Source organism: Eriocheir sinensis, chromosome 49 (assembly GCF_024679095.1).
Source record: "Eriocheir sinensis breed Jianghai 21 chromosome 49, ASM2467909v1, whole genome shotgun sequence".
NCBI lineage: Eukaryota > Metazoa > Arthropoda > Malacostraca > Decapoda > Varunidae > Eriocheir > Eriocheir sinensis.
In genome coordinates this window covers 12,522,362-12,527,361 of record NC_066557.1, presented here as the reverse complement: position 1 = coordinate 12,527,361, position 5,000 = coordinate 12,522,362, and the positions used below count along the sequence as shown (strand labels likewise).

Genomic DNA, 5,000 nt, shown 5'->3' with positions numbered 1-5,000 from the left:
CTACTACTACTACTACTACTATTGCTACTACTACTACTACTACTACTACTGAAAATAATAATAATAATAATAATAATAATAATAATAATAATAATAACAACAACGTCAGTAACACACACCGGTCTTCTCCTCCTCCTCCTCCTCCTCCTCCTCCTCCTCCTCCTCCTGCCGGGCACACCTTAACTTACCTCCACAAAAACTTGCTCCTCTCTCCTCTCCCTCCACCTCCACCTCCACCTCCTCCCTTATATGTGGAGGGGAGGAAGGGAAGAAACATACCAATCTATTTGTACTCGATTTTATTTCTTCCTTTTTTCCTCTCCCTCTCCTTCTATTTCTCTCTATCTATTTCTATCTATTTATCACTATCTATTTGTATCTATCTATCTGTCTTTCTGTATCCGTGTATCTCTCCTATCTATGTTTATATTTGTATCTATTTTATATATATCTGTGTGTCTATCTCTATCTATCTTCTGTATCTATCTATCTATATATCTATCTATCAATCTTTCTATCTTTCTATCTTTTCCTTGGTATGCTTAATCACTTCTTTTCCGAGTAACTGTTCCTCTGAAAAATATAATAATAATGTATATGTATTACGTGAGGGAATATAGATTGGGTTAGATAAGAGAGAGAGAGAGAGAGAGAGAGAGAGAGAGAGAGAGAGAGAGAGAGAGAGAGAGCAAATTGAGTTCCCAGAATAGCCACAGATGAGTCGTCTTCACTATTTTCTCTCTCTCTCTCTCTCTCTCTCTCTCTCTCTCTCTCTCTCTCTCACTCTCTCTCTCTCTCTCTTTCTCGTTCCTTCCATCTCCTTTCTCTTATTTTCTTTCTTTTTATCTCATTCTTTCCCTTTTTCTTTCATTATTTTCTTTTATCTTTTTTCTTTGTTTTCTCTCTCTCTCTCTCTCTCTCTCTCTCTCTCTCTCTCTCTCTCTCTCTCTCTCTCTCTCTCTCTCTCTCTCTCTCTCTCTCTCTCTCTCTCTCTCTCTCTCTCTCTCTCTCTCTCTCTCTCTCTCTCTCTCCGAAGTTTAGAGTCATTAAGCCATCGCAAAGTTATGAAACTATGCAAAGCTTCTCTCTCTCTCTCTCTCTCTCTCTCTCTCTCTCTCTCTCTCTCTCTCTCTCTCTCTCTCTCTCTCTCTCTCTCTCTCTCTCTCTCTCTCTCTCTCTCTCGTGTAATGGAAGAAAGTTAATATTTCAAAGGTCAAAATGTCTTGTCATTTTCCCTCTTTCCTCCTCCTCCTCCTCCTCCTCCTCCTCTTCCTCCTCGTCCTTCTCCTCTCCCTCTTCTTCTCATCCGATAACCTTGATTGGAAATACATATTCTATTAGTATTCTATTATTATTATTATTATTATTATTATTATTATTATTATTAGTTGTGGTAGTAGTAGTAGTCGTAGTAGTAATAGCATGAGTAACCGTTATCCTCTCTCTCTCTCTCTCTCTCTCTCTCTCTCTCTCTCTCTCTCTCTCTCTCTCTCTCTCTCTCTCTCTCTCTCTCTCTCTCTCTCCCCCTCTCGCCTTTAAGATTTAATTATGTACGTACTAGGAAGCGTCAGGAAGGAGAGGAGAGAGGAAGGGGAGGGAGGGAGAGACAAAGGGAGGCGTAAAGGAAGGAAGGAGGGGAAGAAGGAAGGAAGGAATATGGCTAGGGGAAAATGAAGGAAAGAAGAAAGGAAGAGGAAGGAAGAAAGAGGAAGAGGGAAAGTAAAAGATAATGGAACGGATGGAAGGAAGGAAGGAAGGAAGGAGGAATATAGAAGGAAGGAAGGAAGAAAGAAATGAGGAATATAGAAGGAAAGAAGGAAGAAAGAAAGGAGGAATATAGAAGGAAGGAAGGAAGAAAGGAAGGAGGAAAATAGAAGGAAGGAAGGAGGAAAATAGAAGGAAGGAAGGAAGAAAGGAAGGAGGAATATAGAAGGAAGGAAAGAAGAAAGGAAGGAGGAATATAGAAGGAAGGAAGGAGGAATATAGAAGGAAGGAAGGAGGAATATAGAAGGAAGGAAGAAAGGAAGGAGGAAAATAGAAGGAAGGAAGGAAGAAAGGAAGGAGGAATATAGAAGGAAAGAAGAAAGGAAGGAGGAAAATATAAGGAAGGAAGGAGGAATATAAAAGGAAGGAAGAAAGAAAGGAAGGAAAACAGAAGGAAGGAAGGAAGAAAGGAAGGAGGAAAATAGAAGGAAGGAAGGAGGAATATAAAAGGAAGGAAGAAAGAAAGGAAGGAAAACAGAAGGAAGGAAGGAAGAAAGGAAGGAAGAGAGGAAGGAAAACAGAAGGTAGGAAGGAGGAAAATAGAAGGAAGGAAGGAGGAATATAAAAGGAAGGAAGAAAGAAAGGAAGGAAAACAGAAGGAAGGAAGGAAGAAAGGAAGGAAGAGAGGAAGAAAAACAGAAGAAAGGAAGGAGGAAAATAGAAGGAAGGAAGGAGGAATATAAAAGGAAGGAAGAAAGAAAGGAAGGAAAACAGAAGGAAGGAAGGAAGAAAGGAAGGAAGAGAGGAAGGAGGAAAAGAGAAAGAAGGAAAAATCAACAAGGAAAAACATGAACCTTGATTTTCTTACACCACTTAAGTTTGTTTTTTCCTTTTCCTCCTCCTCCTCCTCCTCCTCCAAGTTTAGCGCAGTTTATAAGTCATCCCTAAATGTAGCACAATGAACAAAATTAGCTTCTTCTGCTAAATAGAGGAAGAGAAGGAGGAGAAGGAGGAGGAGGAGAAGGAGAAGGAACAGGAGGAGGAGGAGGAGGAGGAGGAGGAGGAGAAGGAGAAGGAACAGGAGGAGGAGGAGGAGGAGATGCTGTTGTGAGAAGTTGTTTAGGAGTAATTGTTTACCTATGAAAGAGAGAGAGAGAGAGAGATGGCATTTGGCACCTTTCCTCTCATTCATTTCTCTCTCTCTCTCTCTCTCTCTCTCTCTCTCTCTCTCTCTCTCTCTCTCTCTCTCTCTCTCTCTCTCTCTCTCTCTCTCTATCTCTTTCTCCCTCCGCCGTCTCTCCCTCTCTCCTATTGTTCTGTCCTCCTCCTTCGTTCTCAATTCCTGCATTCTTTCCCTCCCTCTCTACCTCTCTCCCTCCCTCCCTCCCTCTCCTTTCAGTCTAAAATAACGTACTGAGAGCAGTATACCCTTACCCCCCCCCCCCCTCTCTCTCTCTCTCTCTCTCTCTCTCTCTCTCTCTCTCTCTCTCTCTCTCTCTCTCTCTCTCTCTCTCTCTCTCTCTCTCTCTCTCTCTCTCTCTCTCTCTCTCTCTCTCTCTCTCTGCGTCATGTGTTTGTGTTGCAAGTGAGAGAGAAAGCCTTCCATGTGTGTGTCTTGCTCTCTCTCTCTCTCTCTCTCTCTCTCTCTCTCTCTCTCTCTCTCTCTCTCTCTCTCTCTTTCATTGGTTTTTTAGCTCCCCTTTCTCTTTTTCCTCTTTATTTAACTGTCCCCCATCCTCTCTCTCTCTCTCTCTCTCTCTCTCTCTCTCTCTCTCTCTCTCTCTCTCTCTCTCTCTCTCTCTCTCTCTCTCTCTCTCCCTAATCTTATTGTATGCAAATCGTGTTATCGTGTGTGTGTGTGTGTGTGTGTGTGTGTGTGTGTGTGTGTGTGTGTGTGTGAGAGAGAGAGAGAGAGAGACTGTATGTAACTGTATTTTCTCTCTTGTATTAAGATGTGTGTGTGTGTGTGTGTGTGTGTGTGTGTGTGTGTGTGTGTGTGTGTGTGTGTGTGTGTGTCCCTCCATTAACAATTATGTATATATTCATCATTCTGTTAACAATTATGTCTATTGTTTTAGGTTCGTTACTTGTATATTGAAGTGTGTGTGTGTGTGTGTGTGTGTGTGTGTGTGTGTCTCTGTATTTGCATTTGTCGCTATTCATAAGTCATTATCAACGTGTTGTAACGCTACGGTTCGAGTTTCTCTCTGACAAAAAATTATTCAAGGGATGAGAAACTTGTCATGTGAGGATAGACTTAATCAAACATGCAAGCCTGTATTCTCCGAAAGGTGAAGGTTACGAGGTGACTTGATCGAGGTTTATAGGTGGATGAAGCGCTTTTATAAAGGGGATGTTAAGAGGGTTTTGGCTGTAAGAGAACCAGGTAGGACACGTAGCAATGAGTTTAATTTAGATAAATTCAGATTCAACAAAGACATCGGCAAAAATTGGTTTACCAATGGTCTTGGATCAGTGGAACAAGCTTGGCAGTGATGTTGTGAGTGCTTCCATAGATACATTCAAGAATTGGTTGGAAAAATCCATGGATAGTGAGGTGAAGTGGGATTAGGTTTACAGGAGCTGCCTTGTTCAGGCCAACCGGCCTCTTGCAGACTCCATACGTTCTTATGTTCATATGTTACTTCATTAATCAGTTTGATCATGTAATTACATTCACCTCTTCACTAATGTCTATTATGAACCGTTTCCATGTAGTATGTTAGTCTGTTCATTAACCATTCAGTGTCTTAGTTAAGCATTCTATCTCCTCTCAAGTCTTCAATAGGAAGCGTCTCCATCCATGAGGCAGTCCGTTAACCCTTCCGTGCCTGTATTAGCCAGGGACTCCATTTAATCTATAATGGAAGCGTGGAAACATGCGAATGCAGGCAACCTAACGTCTGTTGGCTCATTACGAGTGCGCCCGCTCTAGTGATTTAATCAGTTAATTAGTCCCGACAGTCGCTTCGTGCCCGCTGAACAGATGAAAGCAATTCGGTGTGCAATTTACTCCTGACGTAACGAAGTAACGGTCGATTAGATTTTCACAGGAGTTGTTTTTTTTCCTTTACGATATTTGCAGGAAGGTTGTTCCAATGACAGATGACTCGGTTTGAGAGCTGCCAACCAATGCCCGCACTACATCGCCTCGCTATGATAGGGAGACTTGTGTCTGGTTTGTAAGTTAATTTGTAGCTCGAAGGTCTTGGAGTGATCGACGTAATTGAACTTCCGGTACTTGAAGACCTGAATCATGTCTCCTCGTAAGCGTCTCTTCCAGCGTAAAAAGTTTC

The 5,000-nt window shown here is 41.9% G+C and overlaps 1 protein-coding gene across 4 annotated transcripts in view; it reads left to right on the top strand.

Moving 5' to 3' along the window:
• Positions 1 to 5,000, top strand: part of LOC126981966 (serine/arginine repetitive matrix protein 2-like) — a 158,515-nt gene that overhangs the window by 72,123 nt on the left and 81,392 nt on the right. The window lies entirely within an intron of this gene.